This window comes from Rhipicephalus microplus, chromosome 4 (assembly GCF_043290135.1).
Source record: "Rhipicephalus microplus isolate Deutch F79 chromosome 4, USDA_Rmic, whole genome shotgun sequence".
NCBI lineage: Eukaryota > Metazoa > Arthropoda > Arachnida > Ixodida > Ixodidae > Rhipicephalus > Rhipicephalus microplus.
The window spans coordinates 56,102,027-56,126,806 of NC_134703.1; the positions used below are offsets into that span (position 1 = coordinate 56,102,027).

At 47.0% G+C, this 24,780-nt stretch overlaps 1 long non-coding RNA gene across 1 annotated transcript; it reads left to right on the top strand.

Moving 5' to 3' along the window:
• The first annotated feature begins 1,306 nt into the window (after positions 1 to 1,306).
• Positions 1,307 to 24,114, top strand: LOC142814276 (uncharacterized). Its single transcript, XR_012894896.1, has 3 exons — positions 1,307 to 1,435; positions 7,777 to 7,819; positions 23,034 to 24,114. It is a non-coding gene; the product is annotated as an uncharacterized LOC142814276 (long non-coding RNA).
• The last annotated feature ends 666 nt before the right edge of the window (positions 24,115 to 24,780 follow it).

Genomic DNA, 24,780 nt, shown 5'->3' on the forward strand with positions numbered 1-24,780 from the left:
GCGCGTTTTGTGCTGAGAATTGTGTAGTGTTTTGGGGCGATAACAAAACTTGAGAAATGGAACGTGGCAATATGCGATCATAAAACGTCAGTTCCCAATCTTTACTTATATATTTTTCCTTTATGTACGACCCTAAGATAACATTTGCGCGTGCGTACGTAAGGATCCTGATATTTTGAACAAGTGATGTGTTCCTGCTATGTTTTCAGTCATGCGGAAGAATACAAGAGCCGGCAGTTTCAGATGCTGCTTAATTACTCGGTGTAAATATTTTTTGTGCAATGCATGCAAGAGTGTAAACTTTACAACACGTGTAGCTGGATGTCGCACGTTTTAATGCAAATTTTTACTACCTCGATAAAGAGTTCTCCAGTCCGCCGCGGTGGATATCAAGTTTCGCTGCCGAGTTCAATGTCGCGGGTTTGAGTGCAGATCCGCATTTCGCTACAGATAATAATAATAATAATAATAATAATAATAATAATAATAATAATAATAATAATAATAATAATAATAATAATAATAATAATAATAATAATAATAAAATCAAGTGCTTTGCACTAGCGAACGTTAAGGAGTAGCCGGTAGTGAATTTCCAACGAGGACCTTCCTTACATAGTGTTACTAATAAAGTGTCCTTCAAATGACGGAAAAAATTTAAAATATTTTGCCATTTTCGTCAATGCACATAGGACAGCATTGTCTTGAAAAAGAAAAAAAACTGAAAATAAGCAAACAAAGTTTTGCAAAACACGGGAACACAAACGAAAATGCTTTCCAGCTAAGCTTGTGTGACGCTGCTTGTGAATATTTCATGTTCATTCGAAAAATTTGTCTCACCCAAACATGCCTTTAAATAAAGGGGTTAAGGGGAGGGGAGGGGTCAACCACTCTACGTATATGTTCGTGCATTTGGTTGTATGCATGCGAGTATAACGAACCGAACCAAAAGGTCCCCCTCCCCCGCCCTTTTTCGACCCGCTATGTCAGTGTTGCCAGGGCTCTCACGATCGCACATATTTCCTGCTTCTCTCGTTTTCCCTAGAAGCCAGCTAGTGCTCTTTTTTTGTATAAACTACACATTGTTATTTTACTTATACCCGATCATGCATGCCGCGAAGCCCATAATACATTTCGTTTCTTCTTCGAATCTGAATAACTACGTGCTCGCATGTCCTACGTTCTAAACGAAACCGCTTCACAGCCGATGAATACAGAGTTTCATCAAAGGAACGGAGATGGCGCCACGCACCTCGCCCCGACTCGGTCGCGTCATGCTTCAGGCCAACAACCGTCGGCCCTTTCTTCGAAGGCGGCGTTCACAAAAGCTCCCATTCATGGCGCAAAAAACAGAGATTAGTTACAATTTTTTTCTTACGAACGACACTAATGCCAGAAGTTGTGAATACGGAAGCAGAGTTATCGGCGACGTAAAGTAAGTAATCTCATGAGCTGACGCCGAAGCATCAGCGTTGTTTATCCAGAATTTCATTTGTTTTTATTTCGGGGTGAGGGGCGTTCCTTCTCACATGTGTTAAGGGATTGTTGGGGGCGGTGTAAAGTCATGGTTAAATGCGAAGCGTTTCTTTGCTCACTGCAAGCACATTTGGTATCTATCTATCTATCTATCTATCTATCTATCTATCTATCTATCTATCTATCTGCTTACGTCTTGGTGCTCTCGGGATCACCTCTTGGCGTGAACAAAAGTTAGTGTGGGAGGGTGAGATGGTTCGACTAATATGACGCGCTAGTCAAGACACGAATAAAAATGTTACAATCCCGTCGCGTACGTCGCCAAACATTTCCCGCCAGACAGTGGCACACACCCACGGGCGGGTATGTGCCGCTGGTATGCGGGTACGTGCCACAGGTGATTGACACTTATGAAGCCAGGCCCGACGAGAACACACATCGGCAGCCTTGTCCCGACGAATGCGAAGAATAAACGTCATGGTCCCAGAGGGAATCGAACCCAAGCATTCCGCGTGACATTCAAGCATTCTACCACAGAACCACGCTAGCTCTCGGAACTACTTTTCAAATGGGCCATAATGTTATTTAAAGGTCAATTGTAGTTGAGTGCTGGGCTATCCAATTCGATAAACACTTCATACGTACTCCTTTGATGCAGCCGCCGCTTCGGGATAACGATAGTTATAGTGCGAGAACAGAACGACGACGAAGAGACAAGAAGGACACGAAGGACACGAGAAAGAGAAAAGAATTAAGGACACGAAGGACACGAGCACTCATGTCCTTCGTGTTTTTCTTGTCCCTTCGTCGCCTTTCTGTTCTCGTGCTATAACTATCGGCATGTCATACCAACTAGCCTAAGCTGCCACACTTCGGGATAACGTCAATTGTAGTTAGGTGCCATGCGCTGAAATTGATTTATGCAGCAGTATCCAGGGCTACCATTCTCGCAAGCACCAGCGCTTAATATCAGCTTATCGCTTCTGGTGTTGCTAATACTCATGTTCTATTTAGCATCGTTGCGCAAGTGCAAATAACGGGGTATATAAACCTCGGCAATTCTTCAACGTAAGTTTGTGCGTGCAATATTTATACATATATTCAGCGTAATTTCATGACCTGTCGCTTAATAAAAAAATGACAACACGGTCACCATCCCACCGCATGCTTCGCGGAACGTCGATTTCTAGGGTACGAGGGATCTGCCGATTTTGGTAGAGGTTAGAGGGTGTAGAGGTAGATTTTGGTAGAGGTTCTTACCATACGTTCGTGCGTGCATTCCTGGCTACGCCAGTGGTGTGGGAGGTGTGTATAAATACCTGCTAAGCAACATACAGTATAACGGCTCGGCGGATGTTTCGTCGGTAGCTCTTCCTTAAGGTGGCAGCTATAACCCTGCCACTCCATGCGAAATACAGAGGAACGCCAATGTTCGCTTACAACTAAGCGGTGACTGTGTATGAACGTTTAACTTGGCAATAGATATGGTCCACTGCGTTTCCTGACAAAGGTATAGCTGATATATATAGAAAATGTATAAAGTGTGGATGAACAGATTATGAGCAACTAGCTAGGGCTCGAAAACGAGCTCGCTGTTCCCTTTCGTACAACATTCGAAGATGTACAATCACCCCTACCGGCATCATCAGCCTGACCACGCCCACTGGATTATCGAACTCAATGTTCCGAGACAGTCTTCGAATGAGACTAAACATGGGACGCATTTGCAATGAAATTCCAGGCAGGAACTGGGCTTGTATACGACTTTCAAAAGTAGACTGCGACGTACACGGCGTCACACAGCGAGGAAATAATGGGTTACGCAGCGTCGGCATGGCGGTCTATATACGTGGTACAAGCCGGGTGACGCGCGTCTCCTACGGTTTGCGTGTTCTCCGCACCTAAATAAAGTTAATTCATCATCATTGATTCATAATCATCACCATCATCATGCAGCATTTCAGCAGCAACAGACATTTTATAAGTGGACGTACATGTTTGTGCCACAGCACGACGAGGCCGCAAGATACGAGTATATATGTATTGTGTCGTCGAATAATGCCATATTTGTGTTGATTTTTTTTTTCTTTCTTTGACATCAAATAAAAAAAGCAAGCACTCAGGAGCCCAGAGAACGTACCGGTAAGCGAGAGTAAACTCTGGAAAAGTAATAAAAATATGTTTGAAAAGCTAATTTTGGTTCTTATAGTAGCCTGACGCCAAGATATAGTATGGTATCGTCCACGTGCTCGCGCGAGATATTGTGATTTTTTTACGGCAGTTGGAGACACACAAGCGGTAATTTTGAGCGTTTCAATGCCTCACGTCTTCACGTTTGTCGACACTCGGGCGTAAAACCACCAGAACCAATAGTGTAGCCTGACGTGACGGTGGTATCGGTGTCAGTACTTGCACCATGTGAAAATCGACTTTGACGCCAAAATAAAATATACCTTCAGTATTTTATGAACATAACATTCGCTCAAAGCTGTCTCTGTGTCCAGAAAATATGAACGGCAGAGGACACTCAACTTCGAAAATTGATGTCATTTCCCTTTTAACGGAACGTGCCATGCATCAATTTAGAAGCAAACGCTATTTATGACAAAGCAATATACAGTGTGCGGGCTCTGCAATAAACAATGTATTGCCAGTTGTGGCCTGGGCTACTCTGTACAATCATCCAACTACACTTCGCTTCAGGCAATATGGCTCTTCCACATCTAGCTCCACTGTTCAGTGGGAGCACCTATGATGAGTAATGTCTTTCATTGCGAATCGCAGCGCGAGTGAAGAAGAAAAGTGGCATACACCCACTGCTTCGGGTGCGCCATGTACTCTTGCGAGGCATGTCATCCCCGTCTGCGAAAGTCGACGAAACACACAATATTAGAAATCTACACTGTACATGTCCATCGCCATGTCCATAGCAAGCACACATCATCATTAGTGTCCTCAAGTACATTTCCGTTCAGCGCAATTTACGGCAGGAACTACAAACAAAGCTGACACAAAGAGTGATAGAGGATCACTGCAGATCTGTTTTGTGATGAAGACTTTGGTAATGCCTTTATTTCAAAGTCGGTGTAAGCTACACGTCATCGCTGGCAAACGCCATGACCCGCTATACACTTGCGCACGCTCGTGTTACGTCTCGGAGCGCTGCGTCGAAAGGTTCATCAGCTTCTGTGGTGGGTAATCGAATGGGCTTACGCCTCAACGCGCGAGGCCTCCCACGAGGCTCGGAATCCCACCGTGTCTGCCATCTCTCGCGGTTAGCCATCAGCGGATCGCCTCAGCAACCGAGCCGCCACAGCAGCTGGGCGGCTCGGAGCTGCTACCTGAACCAACGCGTACCCGTAATTAGGGTGACAAGAAGCGAAGAGGTGGGGGAGCGGGTGCCTATTCTAGCCAATAATAAGACACGCCGTGTAATAAGCGCCCGTTCGGAAGCATGGCGCCTTGCTGCGTCGACGGGTGGGCGCGGACCTCAAGACGGACCGACGGGCCGTCAGACGCGAGATCGGCGCAAGATGGAGTTCACTCCACAGAAGAGCGGCCGAGCCCTTGCTCGCTGAAGGCGAGTGTTGTGCCTCTCGAAAGATAAGTATAACGACGAAAAAAAAAAGAAGAGTAACAAGACCACGAGTGGGTCTGACCGGACTACGAGATGCTCGGTAGCTGCTGCTGGCACAGCGCGGAACTTTGTTGTTGACCGGAGGTCCGACCAAGAAGAACTGTCGACGTGCCGGTAATTGAGCTTGTGGTCGCCGGGCCCACACCTAGGCCTAGGAAAATCTGGATCCCTGCTGGGACAGAAGGAAGAAGCCGACGGTGCACGGACGTTCGGAAGCCGCTCCAGTGAGCTCCGTGAGAGAAGTTCTTGGCTACCGTGCGAGTATAAGGCCGACGATGTCGTTCACCCGAGAAACGAGATAGTTTTCCCTCATTCATTTTGCTTTATTTTTTATTATCATTCTTTCTCCCCGTCCAGATGGCAGCTACTCGAGTGAGGAGTGTGTCAGGCGTTCCATACGAGAGAGCCGGCAGTTCTGCAGCGCCAGACCCTGCCGGGACTTGGTTTAATTACGCGATATAGGGGCGGGCATAGGGTGGCTCGATGACGCCGTTTCACCGCATTCTTTCACGGCCGGGCTTTCTCGGAGCTGTCAACAATGCAGGCCAATGTGCTTACACTGCCAAGTCATCGCAATTTTCATTGCAGTATAAACATAAAAACGAGAACAAGTTCTCGCGCACCTTTGATCTACTGCACTACGGCTTCAGTTGCAGCGGCGGCATTTAAACTGAGCAGCTGCTGCTGATACTCTTTCAATAAGCGGAGCACTTGCCGTGCAGTGATGCATAATAGAATGAGAAGCTTTATGAGATAGAGAAAGGTAAAGGATGACCTGGCATATATCCCCGTTTGGCTACCCTGTACCTGACTCGCTACTCTGGTTGACTGTAACCTGGCCGAGTGAATAAGTCTTCATGGTGACCGGGGTAAACCTACATTTAAACATCATCCAGTACGTAAAAAGCAGCAAGGCGGTACTTCACGTCCTGTTTGATGATAACGTTTGAGGGTTATTTTTGACGTTTCTAGAAGCGGCATACGATTTCTCAGAAAATGATTTCTCAGCAGGTTTTCGCAACCTGTTCTGTTAGCAACAATGCGTCTTTATTTCTTTTAACTTGTAAATTTGAATGCAAGCAGCCTTGTGGAGCAAGCAACATCCAGAGAACGAACGCAAGCAGGAGAAACTTTTAAAGATTTCACTGCGCTTTCAACGGCATAATAGGATAACGTCCCCAAGAATGTAAGACATCCTTAAGACAACCTCTAAAATGCGACAAAGGTGAAGTCCCCTTTTGCACCCTTTCGCATCCCAAACAGAGTTTTACGTTACGTCATTACTTCAGCGGTAGGGTGTTACAAGACGTGACATCATCCCTGCAGTGGACCCTTAAGCAGACTTCGTACAGGGACACCCTTGATTGCAATACACTTGTTGAATGGGCCGCCGTGGAGAAGCCGTGGTTAAGGCACGCTCAGCTTTTGACCCGAAGTTTGTGGGTTCCAACCCGGCCGCAGTGCTCACAATTCGATGGAGCCGTAATGGCAGAGGCCCGTGTACTGTGCAATGTGAGCGCACGTTAAAGAACACCAGGTGGTCGAAATTTCTGGAGCCCTGCACGACGGCGTCTCTCATAATCACATCGTGGCTTTGGAACGTCAAACCACCTACATTATCATTATCCCTTGTTGAATGTTTGAGTGCACATGACGCTATTGTTACTCCCTATGTAACCATTTAACTCCTGGAATGTGCGGGGGCGCGCTCTCCAAAGGCATACTTCTTCTCAGAGGCCGCAGGGCGGGTCCCAAGGCGATGCCGTAGGGCTCGCCACTCCTGCACCAAGGACGCTTGTCTCGCGCACCGTGGTCTATTTAACGAACATTCGGCGACCCGAAGGCGCCAGCCGTTGATTAGGGCGCGTAAGGGTGCATTTTCGGCTGCCGCACCGGGTATGTACGACAGCTGAAGAGGTACGCTCGTTTCACGCTCGACTAGAAGCAAAGCCTGGAATCAATCAACACAGTCCAAGGATGCCCGACTAAATTCACAGCGAGAGAAAGACAGGTGGGTGGTTAGGAAATTGAGGGGAGGGACTCAAAGGCCGAGAGGTTAACTGAACTAAACTAACGTCTTATAAGTTTTCTGCATTGCTTTCTGTAGCGTTTCAGGAAAGCTTACGACGACAGGTATCAAACATTGGTCATTTATTCTCGCAGTTGTTAGACACGACCAGACGAATCTAACGAACAATACTCTCAGGGAAAGCATAGGGCCGCCGAATTGTTTGCTACCTTTACCAAATTGCTACCTTAATTGAAAAGTATCAAAGTGTGCGAAAAATCGCAGTTTTCGTCGGTTAGGCTCGAACCCGCTACTTTCTCAAATCGATTCAAAGGCTGCAAAGGGAGATTTTTCGTCCATTTGAAGTAACTTCAATATATTCTGTAATTATTACACTTCCAATAAACGAAACAAATAAAGTCCCTTGTTATAATTTACAAGAGGATTACATTGGTTGTGCCTAGCATAGAAATAAAGGCTCAAAAATTTCTGATGTTCCTTACAATCGCACGTGCTGCCATTTCGCACAAACATTTTGTCACATTTGCAACCTGTTGAATTACCATTCATGCCACATGTCGAAAACAGTATTCTTGTCCTTTGCATACACTGACGTTGCTATTGCAATTGCCTTTTTTTATTTTCCTGTCACTAGGAACCAATAGTGGCCAAGGACTCAAGAATAAGACACTGGCCCGGTATGTACAACACCAGCGATGACTGCGCCTGGTATATTCTCCTTATGTTTCAGGAGGAGGAGGAGGAGGAATAAATGAGGAAGGACAGGGAGGTTAGCCAGTTCTCAGACCGGCTGGCTACCCTGTACTGGGGAAGGGGGTAAGGGGGATAAAAGATGAGAGAAAAGAGACGTTGTAAAAAAAAAGGGAGAGAAGGTCATCAGACGATCCACGACGCTGTTTACAGTCTGTCTCTAAGACCACTTGTCCGCAGAAAGCGCAACAACGCTCTCAATGCCTTGCGTGCAGAGGACGGTCTCGGCCAGTGTCCTAATACCCTTTCTTCCGACAATTGGCGATTGTCTAGTCTATCTAAAGCTTTTGACAGTTCTTTTCTTGGCACGCTGAAGCGGGGACACTCGCAGAGAAGATGGGAGAAAGTCTCTGCGCAGCCACAGTTGTCACATGTTGGGCTTCTGGCCATTCCGATTCGAAACGAATAAGCATTCGTAAAGGCCACCCCAATCCACAGACGGCACAAAAGTGTCTCCTCTGCTCTGGTTATTCCTGATGGAAGACGGAGCTGTAGGTGTGGGTCCAAATTATGAAGGCGGGCGTTGGTGAATGCCGGTGAATTCCACTGAGCGAGTGTCAGTTCTCGTGCAAGTGATCGAAGCCTTGCAGCGGCGTCCGTTCTTGATAATGGTATAGCTACACAAGGGGCATCGTCATGAGCAGTTCGGGCTGCTTCATCTGCACGGTCGTTTCCATCAATGCTGCAGTGGCCTGGTATCCATTGATATGCTATGTCATGTTGTTTCTCTATAGCCCGGTGATGGAGCAGTCGTATTTCAGCAATTAGCTGTTCGTTTGGTCCATGGCGATATGGCGAGGCAATTCCCTGGAGAGCTGCTTTGGAGTCGGAGAATATTGACCATGTCTGTTGCGGTTCTTCAACTAGGAACTCCAGAGCGGCACGAATGGCGGCGAGTTCTGCCGCCGTGGATGATGTCAGATGCGAGGTCCTGAACTTTATCGTGATGGATTTCTCCGGAATTACCACTGCGCCTGTTGAACTTGTTGAAGTGACCGACCCATCTGTGTAAATGTGAATCCGTCCACTGTGTTTCTCATGCAGAAACAGTAATGTTGTTTGTTTTAGGGTCAAATTTGACAAATTTTTCTTCTTTTGCCTTCCGGGGATGGTTATCAGGGCTTCCAGTGGATGTAGACACCACAATGGTAACGACGGTCTTGCTGCGTGCGTGAAGTTCGTGGGAATCACCGTGCGATGTGGGGCAATAATAGAGCAGAACGCAGAGCATGGCCTGGAAAGTGGAAGGGAGGCAAGGTGATGCGATTGAATCCGGGTGGCATGTCTTATGTGCGTTCTTAAAGCATCGACACGAATGTAGGTTGTGATAGGGTGTTCATGTGCGATTGCGACAGTCGCTGCTGAGGATGCGCATCTCGGCAGCCCGAGGCATATTCTAAGTGCTTGAGCTTGTAATGACTGGAGAACGTGAACGTTTGTTATGCGGGCCTTGCCAAGCACAGGTAGGCTGTAGCGCATGAAGCCAAGAAAAAGTGCAGCATACAGTTGAAGCATGGCTCGTACCGATGCACCCCATGATTTTCCCGCAAGAAACCTTAGGACGTTGGTGATCATGGTCAGTTTCTTCTTCATGTAAGCGATATGAGGGCTCCAAGACAAATCACGATCTATTATTACTCCCAGGAAACGGTGAGTCTTTTGATAGCTAATTGTGTGTCCATTAATTCTGATGTGGTATGGCGTCATTGTCTTGCGCGTAAACGCAACTAGTGAGCATTTCTCACATGACAGCTCTAGTCCTCGTCCTTGAAGGTAGTTTGACGTCAGTGTAGCCGCTGTCTGAAGCCTGGCTCGTACGTGTAGACGTGTGACCCCTGATGCCCAGATGCAGATGTCGTCCGCGTATATCGACAGATGTACGGAGTGTGGCAGGACGTCAATGAGGCCGATGAGCGCAAGGTTGAAAAGTATGGGGCTTAGGACCCCACCTTGAGGTACGCCGCGATAAGTATGATGTTGCCTTGTTGCGCCATCTTCTGTCTGAACGAAGAAGGTTCTGTCTTTCAAATAGCTGTAGACCCATTGGTAAACGCGGCCTCCCAATCCAATGCTTCCCAAGGCGTCCAGGATGGTTTCATGTAATACATTGTCGTATGCAGCCTTAATATCCAAGAAAAGTGCCGCTGATAATCTCTTTAGGCTCTTCTGTTGTTGTACAGACGTGACAAGATCAACAACATTGTCTATGGAAGATCGTCCACGTCGAAAGCCGGTCAAAGCCTCGGGGTATATATTGTTATGTTCCAAGTACCACTCCAGGCGAGTCAGCACCATTCTCTCCATCACCTTTCCAAAACAGCTGGCAAGCGCGATGGGGCGATAGGAGGCCATGTCCAGAGGCGATTTGCCTGGTTTGAGCAGGGGAACAAGACGGCTGCACTTCCACGAAGGAGGAACCGAACCGTTGCTCCACGAGTCATTGTATACAGCTAGAAGGGCACGCCGAGCTGTTCGTCCTAGGTTAGCAAGGGCCATGTAAGTGACTCCATCGGGTCCAGGCGATGACGAGCGCTTGCATGCTGCCAATGCTGCCTGAAGCTCCTCTAGAGAAAACATATTGTCCATCCGAGTGTCTCTGGACACCGGCGCGTTTCGTAGGTTACTCATCTTGATCCCGGACCCCTTTTTTGCAACCCTGGCGCAGAAGTCTTCCGCTACATCGATTTCACGCCGGCCTTGGTGGAGAGCAAGGCTTTTGAACGGACAATTCTGTTGTGGCAATGCTCGTAGGCCGCGGATTATTCTCCATACTTGCGAAAGAGGTTTGTGGGGATCGAGCGACTCGCATAGTGACTTCCATCGTTGCGACTGTAGTGCATTGATTCGACGTTGAATCTTCTTTTGTAGACGTCTCGCTTCCCTCAAGTCGTAGATGGATTTCGTGCGCCTATAACGTCGTTCGGCGCGGCGACGGATTGCACGAAGTCGCTCCAACTCCACCTCATATTTGCAAAAATCTGGCAAAGGTCCACCATTAAACGTTGCCTCTTTAATAGCGGCCTTCATTATACCTTCTAGGCTTTCAAGAGAGCCTTCTTGGTTTCTCTCGCATTGCTTCTCTGTGGATGATCTGTACTTTGACCAGTCTATCCGGGAAGTGGGCGCGATTTGCGACTTGCTTAGCCCCTTGATTTTTATATAGGTGGGGATGTGATCACTGCCATGCGTTTCATTGACCGCAAACCACTGCACCTTGGTGTTCAGGCTACTCGACACAAAAGTTAGGTCGAGACAGCTACTATATGTCAGACCCCGTAAAAACGTGGGAGCGCCGTCATTTAAACAATGTAGTTGGTGGTCAGATGCAAAGGAGGACACATCTCTTCCCCGACGGTCCATCTTCTGGCTTCCCCACAGCGGGTGATGAGCGTTAAAATCACCGGTAATAATCCATGGCCCAGGTGTCGCTGATATAATGGCGCTTAATCTTGCTGGGTCGAAGCGGCCTGAAGGCGAAATATATACTGCCACTAGCGTGAAGTTCACGTTCTTACGCTTAACTGTCAGGCACACGTATTGGTTGCTGTCGTCCGGTGTTACTGGATGCTCAATATATGCGAGTTCACACCTCATGTAAACAATGACCTTACTGGTTTCGTTACGGGTTGCAGATCTGAAAGCCTCGTATTTAGAAAGTCTTATAGCATTGTGAAGACGTGGTTCACAAATTACGATAATTGGAAACTGATTCTTGAAAACATATGGTCGAAAATCCGAAATGCGGGGTTTAAGACCTCGGGCATTCCATTGGAAAATTGATGCCTCTTTCACTTGTTTACGGAAGGGCTGCAGGGAAAGAGCCATGGTGCTTCTGTAGATTTGATAGCACCGGATTCAAAGCGTCCAGTATTTGAAGAGCGCTGTGGGCAGCCGGAGTCTGAATATTATTCAGGAGTACTCGAATTGTCTTCATGAGGGTCTTAATCACGTCTATTATTTCGTTATCTTGACTGTCATGACTTACTCGCTCTGAAGTAGCTTTCAGTGGGTGATGCTGCCGTTCTACTGGCGGTGTCACTGGCGGCAGCGCTGGCCACGCGTCAGGGTCAATGTTTCTTGCGTCTTTCTGAGGATGCTTGTTGTTGGCACTTGTTGATGCTTGTGGTGGTGAGTGCGTGATATGGGGTAGCGGTGTATCCCTGGCCTTGGCAGAGGATGTCCTAGGAGTTTTCCTATGGCGTGATCGTCGACGTCGCACTTTGGCAGCAGCCTCCCTGTGGGTGCACGTGGAACTGCCTCTGGCGATCTGCCTCAGTACTTGCATCTCCTTCTTCACATTTGGGCACTGCTTTGATGACGCCTCGTGAGGACCTTGGCAATTGCCGCATTTGCGATGTTCTGCCTGGCAGGCTTCCGTGTTGTGCGACTCCGAAAATCGAGAGCACACAGCAGAACTTGTGCAAACAGTTTCAGATTGTGATTGCTCCTTTGAGCTTGAGCAGTGTTAAGTGTCGGTTTTCTGGCAGTATTTTTTGTGACAAGGGAACGATGCAGTATGAAGGACTAAGACAAAGGAAAGCAGGAGAAAGCACTCTATCTTCTTGATTCAGTTTGTCTTCGCTTTACGTGCGGCATTGTTTCTTTTCAGCGACGCTCCTAACCTATATCGTTATAATGATGGTTTTTTACTACCTCCACTCACTGTGCCTTTGCAAGTGATTAAAAAATTACTTAAGACGAGTCCAAGGCGAAAGCCATCTTATTTGTTTCTCAGTCGACGGATGGATGGATGGATAGATGCATCCGGCTGTGCCCTTTAGATCGGGCGGTGGCTCACCCCACCTATCTATAAAGCTAGGTACTATTACTGTGTATTTAAGGGTTGAATTTCCCTCGCGACTCGATTGCAGCCCCCTATCAGTTAGCCTCCTCCTGGTTATTTCTACCCGTTTAAAGTCTATTTTGCCTTCACTGTCCCAAAACCCCAATGCTTTGAGAAATTCGGCGCCATTATCTTCGACAATAGGGTGGAGCCCTTTACCGAACATTATCAAATGTTCAGCCATTTCCTCCACCTCTCCACACGCACTACATACCGTGTCTGTGCCTTCGTATTTTGCTCGGTACGTCTTGGTCCGCAATACTCCCGTTATAGCCTCGAAGAGCAGAGAACTACGCTGAGAATTACCGTAGATCTTTTCTCTTGCAATTTCCTGCTTAAAGGTTTGGTAGATCTCCATTGATGATTTCGTAAGCATTCCCATCTTCCACATGGCCCTCAATGTTTCCTTCACCTTATTGTTAACCAAAGTTTTCTTTTGGCTTGGTATCATCATCATCATCATCATCAGCCTGACTACGTCCACTGCAGGACAAAGGCCTCTCCCATGTTCCGCCAGTTAACCCGGTCCTGTGCTTGCTGTTGCCAATTTATACCCGCAAACTTCTTAATTTCATCTGCCCACCTAACCTTCTGTCTCCCTCTAACCCGCTTTCCTTCTCTGGGAATCCAGTTAATTACTCTTAATGACCAGCGGTTATCCTGTCTACGCGCTACATGCCCTGCCCATGTCCATTTCTTCATCTTGATTTCAGCTATGATATCCTTAACCCCCGTTTGTTCCCTAATCCACTCTGCTCTCTTCTTGTCTCTTAAGGTTACACCTACCATTTTTCTTTCCATTGCTCGCTGCGTCGTCCTCAATTTAAGCTGAACCCTCTTTGTAAGTCTCCAGGTTTCTGCTCCGTAGCTAAGTACCGGCAAGATACAGCTGTTATATACCTTCCTCTTGAGGGATAGTGGCAATCTGCCTGTCATAATTTGAGAGTGCTTGCCGAATGTGCTCCACCCCATTCTTATTCTTCTAGTTACTTCAATCTCGTGGTTCGGCTCTGCGGTTATTACCTGCCCTAAGTAGACATAGTCTTTTACAACTTCAAGTGCACTATTACCTATCTCGAAGCGCTGCTCCTTGCCGAGGTTGTTGTACATTACTTTCGTTTTCTGCAGATTAATTTTAAGACCCACCTTTCTGCTCTCCTTGTCTAACTCCGTAATCATGAGTTGCAATTCGTCCCCCGAGTTACTCAGCAATGCAATGTCATCGGCGAAGCGCAGGTTACTAAGGTATTCTCCATTGACTCTTATCCCTAACTGCTCCCATTCTAGGCTTCTGAAAACCTCGTGTAAGCACGCGGTAAATAGCATTGGAGAAATTGTGTCCCCCTGCCTTACACCCTTCTTGATTGGTATTCTGTTGCTTTCTTTATGAAGCACTATGGTAGCAGTTGATCCCCTGTAGATTTCTTCCAGAATGTTTATATATACTTCATCTACGCCCTGATTCCGCAGTGTTTGCATGACGGCTGATATTTCTACTGAATCAAACGCCTTCTCGTAATTTATGAAGGCTATGTATAGTGGTTGGTTATACTCTGAGCATTTCTCTATTACCTGATTGATAGTATGAATGTGGTCAATTGTTGAGTAGCCTGTTCGAAATCCTGCTTGTTCCTTTGGTTGATTGAATTCTAATGTTTTCTTTACTCTGTTAGCAATTACCTTTGTAAATAGCTTGTATACTACAGAGAGCAAGCTGATCGGCCTGTAATTCTTCAAGTCCTTGTCATCTCCTTTCTTATGTATTAAGATGATGTTAGCGTTCTTCCAAGACTCTGGTACTCTTCCCGTCAGGAGACACCTCGTAAACAGGGTGGCTAGTTTTTCTAACACAATCTGTCCTCCATCTTTCAGCAAATCTGATGTTACCTGATCCTCACCAGCAGCTTTGCCCCTTTGCATGCTCTCCAAAGCTTTTCTGACTTCTTCTATCATTACTGGTGGGGTGTAATCTGGGTTACTGCTAGTTCTTATAGTATTAAGGTCGTGGTTGTCTCGGCTACTGTACAGATCTCTGTAAAACTCCTCCGCTATTTTAACTATCCTATCCATATTGGTAGTTATTTCGCCTTCTTTGTCCCTTAGTGCATACATACGACTTTTGCCTATCCCAAGTTTCCTCTTCAATGCTTTGACACTTCCTCCGTTTTTTCAGAGCGTGTTCAATTCTCTCCATGTTATACCTTCTTACATCGCATACCTTACGTCTATTAATCAACTTCGAAAGCTCTGCCAGTTCTATTTTGTCTGTTGTACTTGACACTTTCATGATTTGACGCTTCTTAATTAGGTTCTTCATTTCTTGGGAAAGCTTGCCAGTGTCCTGTCTAACTACCCGGCCTCCAACTTCCACTGCACACTCCGTAATGATTGTCGAAATACTTGCTTGACAATTTTAGGGTTCGGTTCCTCCATTCAGTATCGACATTCTTCTTGTACAAGTAACTGAAAACTTTTCTAGCTGTCACACCTGTCCCGTTAATTAGAGAGGCGATCGCCGGGCTAATTCCAAGAGCCGAAGTATCGGCCCCCCGAATCGCACCACGAAAGCGTGGACAATTTAGAAGTGGTCCTTTTTGGCGCGCCAGCGGACGCCGGCTGTGGCCCAAAGAACAAGTCAGAGCCGAGAGTTGATAAACAAACAAATTATATTCTCAATAATGGCAGATCGAAAATAATACACAAAAATGCACACTCCACACTAGTTACATACAATATGTCACCAATCAAACCAATCAATCAACGTACTACACAATACAATCAGCCACACTTGAAACAACGGACACGGACAACAATACGCACTACAATGCAGTCGCATGCATTGAACAACCAAGACACTTGAAGACTAAAGAGATAGAAAACCTATTCAGTCCAAAGTTCTTGGAACCAAAGTCTAGGTGATACTCTTCCGAGAATCACTCACTCAAAGTCCAGCGTTGTTGTCGTTCCGCAGCCCTCGAAGTTTCTCTTCCTGGAAACCTCCCGTCTTCAATTGGCCCCTCTTCCAACTTCAACTTCTTCTTCGCCGGAAATCCGTCGGCTTCACACACGCAGCTGTTGCCCGCGTCTTCGCTCGATAGCGGTAAACCCACGCTCTTGCCTGTAGCTCGAGCCGTCCCTACGGACCAAAACTTCGCCGACTACACGGCGGAATCTCTACGCACTCTGGCGCTCACTTCCGTCTCCTCCTGTTCTGTCACTACGGGCAGAACCTTCGCCGACTACACGGCGGAATTCCTACGCGCTCCGGCGCTAACTTTCCGTCTTCTCCAGCTTTCTCGTCTCGGCCGCTCGATTAAATACATTCCGCGCCACCTTCCAGAAATTTCTCGTCATTTCGTCGGCGCGATACGCAACGAAGGCTGGGGAGAGGTGCGAGACGGTTCGACTGCCCTCTCCGGAGGATGATTCACTCGGTCTGACTCCGCCTCCTTCGTTCTAGAAAAATCGCGGCCTTGCTGGGCCGCCGATGTGGGGTGAGGAGGTTCGTCTGCGAAGCCATGCTTCTGCGGGGAGAGCGCGCGCCCGGGAGCCTTGGATGTTTGCTTTTTTTTCCTTTTTTTTTCTTTTTACCTCGCGGCGTTTCTGCCGCCCATTGTCGCAAGGATTTGGCGGCGCGCTCTTTTTTAGCGCTCGTTCTGTGACACTGCCCCCCACTTTAAGAATATTATCTCATAATATTCAAAACCCCACAGACGAGCGCGAACAGTCACCACACACTCTCACAGACTGTAACACCATCAGTCGCTCATGACACTTCACATTCACAATAGATCACTTAACACAATTGTACATTGTAATTCAATTCCACAACACATGAAATTTAGCCACAGGTACATGCCTACAACACTTCATCACACATTTCAAGCAATACAAACGTACAAAGTTCTGTCTATACAACAATTATACAACACTATACATCACATCATCGCACAGAACACTGACTCCCTCGACATACACTTGAGACACAGGATAACGAGAACATTAACACAACATATGTCACTCAGCCCTGCCAAACACATTCTGATTCCACCTCAGCACCTATCTTGAGTACTTCGAACAGCGCTTGCGCCCCTTTTTGCGGTGCTCGCTCGATCTCTTCTTGTGCTTCCACGCTCTTTTTCGGCGAGCCCTTTCCAACGACGATATCTGAGGCGTCGTCTCACCCATCGTCGTCTCTTCCGACACCGTTAACGCGTCATTACTTTCGACGGGTCCTGTCTGTTTATTTACCCGCTTGATCATGCCTCTACATTTTGCCCGGCTGGCCAACTCCGTCTCCTTTACACTGTCGGTCGGTTGAGGTCGTGCCGACGTAAGTCCGGTTGCTCGGCCCGTGAACTTATTCGACACGGTCGTCTTCTCCTTCGCTGTCTCTTGCGCCGCGGCTTCGCCTCGGGCTCTAGTGAGATCCGTCACGGGATGCTCCTCCACTGTATCTCGCGGCCACTGTGTTGGCGAGGGCTCTAACTTCGGGTCTTCTCCCAAACATTCTGGATCACTTGGCCCTCGCGCCCCGTCGATGTTTCCGATGACAAGGTCATACAGGGGGGTCGTCATGCATAACGCAGTAACCTTCCCGCTGAAGTACGGGGTTTCAACATCAATTTCTGCTTCGGGAAGCATCCGGACCGTACGGTCAATTAGGCAAACCGGTTTCGTTCTGCCTGTCAACTCTCTTTCCCGTACCAAATTTCTCCTCACGATAACCGTGGAGCTACCGGTGTCTCTTAGAACCGTAATCTTCTTGCCTGCAATCTTTCCAGGAAGCGTTGGCATTCCCTTCGTAACACCGGTTGGCTGTTTTGACATTACAGCCCCCACAATAGGAATTTTCTCCCCATTCTTCAACTCTACGAATCCATCAGTGACGGCATTATTATCAGATTTCGGTGCTGCTTGCACACAGGATACCTGGTGAGTTTGACTCACTCCGTTCCGACATGCATCTGCTTTGTGCCCAGTCTGACCACACTTGAAACATTTTACAACCGTAGGGCTCGTAAAGATCGTTCGACAAGTTTTCGCGCGATGACCCACTCGGTTGCACAGAAAACATCGCGGGATGCTCTCTGGTGCACGCTTCTTTTCTTCGGGAGCCAATTTCTTCGAATCGTCGGGACACTCCTTCTTGACTTTGGCCAAATTAGTGCCACCTTGCGCTTCCAAGAATTGATCAGCCAATTCAAGCCTTCCTTCAAGTGACTCAGCCTTCCTCTCTTTCAAATACAGCGATAGGCTTGGGTGGCAACTAGTAAGAAATTGTTCTCTAATTAGGAGCTCTCTAAGCTCATCGTACTCCTGTGCTGTCCATGAAAGTTCAATCCATCTGTCGAAATAATGACAAAGTCGGGCGGCATACTGCGTAGCCGTCTCACCGTCAGCTGGCTTTCCTGTCCGAAATCTGTCCCGGAATCCTTCCACAGTGAATCTAAATTGCTTCAACAAAGCAGCTTTCACCTTTGCATAGTTGGCTGCATCGGTCGGCGTCAGCCTACCGTACACACTGAGCGCTTCACCACTCAAGCAAGTACTCAAAGCAGTTGTCCATTGATGTTCCGGCCAATTCTGGCTCTTCGCAATCGTCTCAAATCGGTGAAGGTACGCGTCAAGGTCGTCCTTCCTTTCATCAAACGCCACGAGCAACTTGCTTGGGTTCAAGCGGAAGCCATGATCCTCCCGTTCGCCGCTTTCGACTCTAGCTTAAACGGGAGTTTCACTTCGCTGTTGCAAACGGAGTCGCTCGAGTTCTATCTCGTACTGTCGCTGCCGTTCCCTTTCCTCTCTTTCTTCTTTCGCCCTCTCAGCTGCCAGTCTTTCTCTCTCCAGCTCCAACTTCAATTGCTGCTCTCTTTCTTCTCTCGCCCTTTCGGCTGCCAACTTTTCTCTCTTCAACTCCAACTTCAATTGCTGCTCTCTTTCTTCTTTCAGCGGTCGCTCCTTTGCCTCTCTTTCTTCTTTCAGCTGTCGCTCCTTTGCTTCTCTTTCTTCTCTCGCCATTTCAGCGGCCAGCCTTTCTCTCTCCAACTCAGCTGCCTTTTCTTCCTTGGCCCTCTCTGCCGCCAACCTCTCTCTTTCCAGCTCGGCTGCTTTTTCTTCTTTGGCTCTCTCTTTTTCTTCTTTTTCCTTCTGGGTGACCCACTTCCGTAGTTCGGCGCCAGAAAGACCCATCTTTTCACCAAGAGCAACTAACTTTTCGAGATCCATGGTGTCTCGCAAATAAAACCTTGCCACGTGTAAAAAGTATCTGCCTAGATCAGTCTATCGGAACACTCCCCTGCACTCGTTAACGAGAACACTGAACAACTCACAAAATCGTTCCGATAGCACTATCAACAACTCGAGGCTCTTTCTAACTACTTTGGACACACTGTGCACCAAAAGGTCCTGTCGCGGACGCCAGATTAATTGTCACACCTGTCCCGTTAATTAGGGAGGCGATCGCCGGGCTAATTCCAAGAGCCGAAGTATCGGCCCCCCGAATCGCACCACGAAAGCGTGGACAATTTAGAAGTGGTCCTTTTTGGCGCGCCAGCGGACGCCGGCTGTGGCCCAAAGAACAAGTCAGAGCCGAGAGTTGATAAACAAACAAATTATATTCTCAATAATGGCAGATCGAAAATAATACACAAAAATGCACACTCCACACTAGTTACATACAATATGTCACCAATCAAACCAATCAATCAACGTACTACACAATACAATCAGCCACACTTGAAACAACGGACACGGACAACAATACGCACTACAATGCAGTCGCATGCATTGAACAACCAAGACACTTGAAGACTAAAGAGATAGAAAACCTATTCAGTCCAAAGTTCTTGGAACCAAAGTCTAGGTGATACTCTTCCGAGAATCACTCACTCAAAGTCCAGCGTTGTTGTCGTTCCGCAGCCCTCGAAGTTTCTCTTCCTGGAAACCTCCCGTCTTCAATTGGCCCCTTTTCCAACTTCAACTTCTTCGCCGGAAATCCGTCGGCTTCACACACGCAGCTGTTGCCCGCGTCTTCGCTCGATAGCGGTAAACCCACGCTCTTGCCTGTAGCTCGAGCCGTCCCTACGGACCAAAACTTCGCCGACTACACGGCGGAATCTCTACGCACTCTGGCGCTCACTTCCGTCTCCTCCTGTTCTGTCACTACGGGCAGAACCTTCGCCGACTACACGGCGGAATTCCTACGCGCTCCGGCGCTAACTTTCCGTCTTCTCCTGCTTTCTCGTCTCGGCCGCTCGATTAAATACATTCCGCGCCACCTTCCAGAAATTTCTCGTCATTTCGTCGGCGCGATACGCAACGAAGGCTGGGGAGAGGTGCGAGACGGTTCGACTGCCCTCTCCGGAGGATGATTCACTCGGTCTGACTCCGCCTCCTTCGTTCTAGAAAAATCGCGGCCTTGCTGGGCCGCCGATGTGGGGTGAGGAGGTTCGTCTGCGAAGCCATGCTTCTGCGGGGAGAGCGCGCGCCCGGGAGCCTTGGATGTTTGCTTTCTTTTTTCTTTTTTTTTCTTTTTACCTCGCGGCGTTTCTGCCGCCCGTTGTCGCAAGGATTTGGCGGCGCGCTCTTTTTTAGCGCTCGTTCTGTGACACTAGCCCAACGCTACTCTCCCATTTTTTTCAATCGCTCCTCAAATTTTACATTGCTGCTAGCTTCCCTGCACTCAAATGATGCCCATCACATGTTACCCTGTACCTCCTGATTTGGGGTATTCCCGTGTGCCCACAAAGGTAGTCTACCAATGCCAAGTTGTTTAATTTCCAATCTTCCTTAAACTTCTGATTTCATGCATAAGACCGCATTGCCGAACGTCAAACCCAGGACCATGATACCTTTCCAAACCTCTCACAACGTCATACCTATTGTAGTTCCACAGCGCCCCATTTTTCATTACAGCTGCATTCCTGGTGCCCTTCGTCATTACGTATCTTTGGTGCTCCCTTAGATACTCAGCCCCGTTATTTATCCATACGCCCAAGTATTTGTATTTATCCACTATTTATAGCGTGACTTCCTGTATCTTATGCTCAATGCCTTTGTTATCATTAAAAATCAGGATTGCCTTTTTTTTTCCTGCTGAAGTTTAAATTTAACCTATCTCCCTCATTACCACAGATGTCTATTAGTCTCTGCAGATCTTCCTTGTTGTCGGCTATTAATACTATATCATCTGCATACATCAATGCTGATAATGACTGTTCAATGTGTTTTCCTTGCTTGGCAAAAGAGAGACTGAATTCGAGTCGACTCCCCTCTAATTTTGTTTCTAGTCTCTGGAGATACCGCATAAATAACAAAGGTGACATGGGAAATCCCTGTCGAAGCCCGTGTTGTATATCTATAGGTTCAGATACCTGTTTTTTTTCATTTGATAACTATTTTGTTACTTTTATAGATATCCTTTAGCAGATCAGTTATTCCATCTTCCACATCTAGTGTGTCCAGTATTCCCCACAAGTCTTCTTTAATCACAATATCGTTAGCTCTCTTGATATCTAGAAATACCAGCCACAGGGGGCTGTGTTCCATTTCCGCTATTTCAATACACTGCATCAATGAAAACAGATTGTCCTCCAACCTCCATCGTTTACAGAACCCATTTTGTAGTTCTCCCAGCAACCCCTCATTCTCCACCCATGTATGTAGTCTTTCCTTTACTATCTTCATCACAAGCCTGTAAACTACTGATGTCACTAATAAAGGACAGTAATTGTTTATACCAGCCTTGTCCCCCTTTCCCTTATACATCATGCTCAGCCTGCTTAGTTTCCACCCATTGGGAGCTTCACCATTCAGTATTGCTTTGCTCGCTGCCTCTTTTAATGTTTGCTTAGAGTTTGGTCCTAGTTTATTTATTAGCATGATTGGGGTACCGGCAGGGCCTGTTGATGTGTCATTAGGAACTCTTTTCTCTGCAATTTCCCACTCTCGTTGTCTCAGTGGAGCCACTGAGCTAATTGGTCCATCCCCATCTGCATGGTAGGGTGCATGCAGCGCTTTCTTGGCGTTTAAATTATCTGTCTTCATTGTTTTTATATATTCTATTGCCTCATCCCTTTGTAGTCTGAACCCTTGAACTGTAGTTTGAACTTGAACTGTAGGCAGCACAAGATGTATCGATCTTGTGCTGCCACCTTCGGAAAGCTTTGTGGACCTAGCGTTGTTTTGCATTGCCTCGGGGATCAGAGGCGCCTCAGCTGATATTGTATTGTCTCCGTGATTGGCTCAACCTCGGACCAAGCTGCTATGTAACGTGATGACTTCACCATTCTAAGTTACTTCCCGTGATGTAACGATGACGTCACCACGTAATGATGCTTTTTTTTTTTACATCACTCCATCATCAGCACGCCGCCGAGACAAGACACCGAAGCGGGACTCCAGTCAATTTTCGTGTTCGATGAGGTGAATCAGGCTTTGACCTTAAAACCTTACGTTAGTTGAAAGTCGTTATTGACAATTATATGTCCCCAAGTTACTTAACATGTGCACTTTGGTTGTCCGCAGAACGGGGTACTCCTAATGAATAGCACCTGTCGAATTCCGAACCTGTCCTGCGGTGAAAAAGCGTTGGTATTGTGTCACTCCGTTTCGCACAAACAGTTTACTTTTCTATGGTCTCTCTAGTACCCTTGTATCTTTCAACTTCACCTTCTTTTGTCACTTCTTGTGTTCAGGGTACATGATGCTAACTTAGAATAACCTGCTCTTCAAAGGTCCTAGAGTAGCGCTTTTAGTAAATAACAACTATACCAGTCCTATGACTACAAAGCAACAACAGAAGTAACAACGTCAAAAATAAGACAACCTCTTCGAGCTTTGCTGTTCCTAAGATCGTGTCATTGTGCTATTGGGAACGCGAACTACAAATGTAACAAAACTTCAGACATAGTCTTATAGAGTGCCTTCATAAAGCCAGTTCATCAACCACCATTAGTGTAACGGTTATGCAAACACTTTCCAAAGTAACAATGTGTTAAAAAGGAATGCACTTAACTTATACTGTTGCTCAGATTACACATGCTGCACCAGCAGCATTATCAGCCACGAAGGGTTGACTGCGAGACTTTCTGACACAGGAATAATGCGCAGTGCAACAAGCCACCATGATGGTACATCGGGTGGCATGGTCGAACGCTATAGAAAGCGTGTTTCATTGCAGTACAAAATGCTTGGACAGAAACGATTAACACGGCTTTCTCAGCGTAGATTGACAACAAAACTTGTTGAATAATTGTAGATACTCAAGGAGTGTTGTTTACGTCATCTTGTTTTCACAGGGACATGCTCTAGAAGGGATGGGATCGTCCCGGGCAGAGTGAAGACTTGACGTGAAGAGCGAACGGACAAGTTCATCGAGCGGCTGCACCGCGTACACACAATGAACGGTTCACGCCTCGCCGAGAATGTGGGCGCGCTGCGCGGCGCTGGATGAGTGACAAGTCACGTCGACAAAGCTCGCTGCGCTGACGTTTCAGACACGTAGCCGGATCTTCTTCGCTTGAGACGAAATCAGCCGACAGAAGAGGAGAGATGGCGTCGGCAGCTGACGAGTTGATCTCGAAGGCAAACACCATTTGACCGGCGTCGGGTCACGCTACACTCGAGGCTCCCGGGACGAACAGCTAGTGGTACACGATCGAAAGAGTAGACAAACGCCTCGGAACATCGCACTTTACTCTATTTGTGTGCAGTGCTGTCGACACTACATATGCTCACTGAAAATCACTTCCGCCTGCCAGTGAATGCATTGTCTCCCACAAAAAAAAAAAGTTGCAAAGGGACGCTGAGCAGTGAGGGCGAAAATGTGAAAAAGGCTGTCGCAGTACATATTTGGAATCGCACGTACAAAAGCTTCACATTGCACAGACGTATATGCTTAAGAACAATGAATACAACAACTATAAAAAATGGCGAATATCGCATTTTGAGGCGCGAGGGCTGAAACAGCGAAAATAAACAAACTAGAAGACTAATCTTGTCGCCTATAAGTTGCTTCTAGGCCTTATTTTGGTGACGAAAGGCATCTCTAGGTTGCCGCTAGATCATCAAGACAAAAAACGCCAGGCCTGCGCGGAAGGCGCAGCACAGTCAAAGCGAAAGCTAGAAGAGTGGCCTTTCAGAGCCTATTCAAAACACTCATTGGGTAACCGTACTGCAAACACGCTTGCTAGATGATACCCAATAGGGCATTAATAATAAAACTTTTTGAATAGTAGGCCGGCATTCGCTATGCTATTTTTCGTCATTCTTCTGAGAAGCGTGGTATCGGCTAAACACTTGAAATGAATTTTGTGCCAATTGTTCGTGCAGTCCCTGACGACGATAAGGAATTATGGCTGAAGTGGGTATGCACCACAGTTGATATATAGGAGAACAAGAACAAGCTTTTGTAATGAATCGGAGCATTGGACGGCCCACTCGTTACGCTATTCACATTGTGCGACGACTGGTTGATCTTTCGCTGTTTTAAAACGCTTTATTAGTTGTATTAACGCGATTGCTTTCCCGACATGAAGCCTTACTAAGGCAAGTGTCCTTGCCTTCGAGTCGAAAAAGAAAGAGAGAGAGAGCTCAAATTGTTGCTACAGAAACTGACAGCCCTACAATGTGAAAAGCCTGGTGTGTATGCCGAGGATTTGCGCAATATCAAAAAGAAGTTAGAGATCTATGATGAAGAGCGCTATCGAGGGGCCCTGTAGTACGAGCCAAAGCAATGCGAATGAGCTTAGATGGAAATCCAACGAAACGAGCACTAGGACTCGAGAAAAGTCACGCAAAGCGGAACCATATAGAGACTATCGAATGCAATGGTGTAGAGACGGCAGATAATGATAGCATTGAACGGGCTTTTTTTAAGTACTACGAGGCTCTATTCGCTATACTAGACCAGTTGAGGAGGAGATGTTGAAAGGATCTTTCGTCGGTAGAATGCCGCGGTTGTCTGATGCCACAAAAGCAGAGTTAGAACAGCCTGTATCACGAACGGAAGTAGAAAAGGCCACAGAAATGCTCAATCCGGGTAAG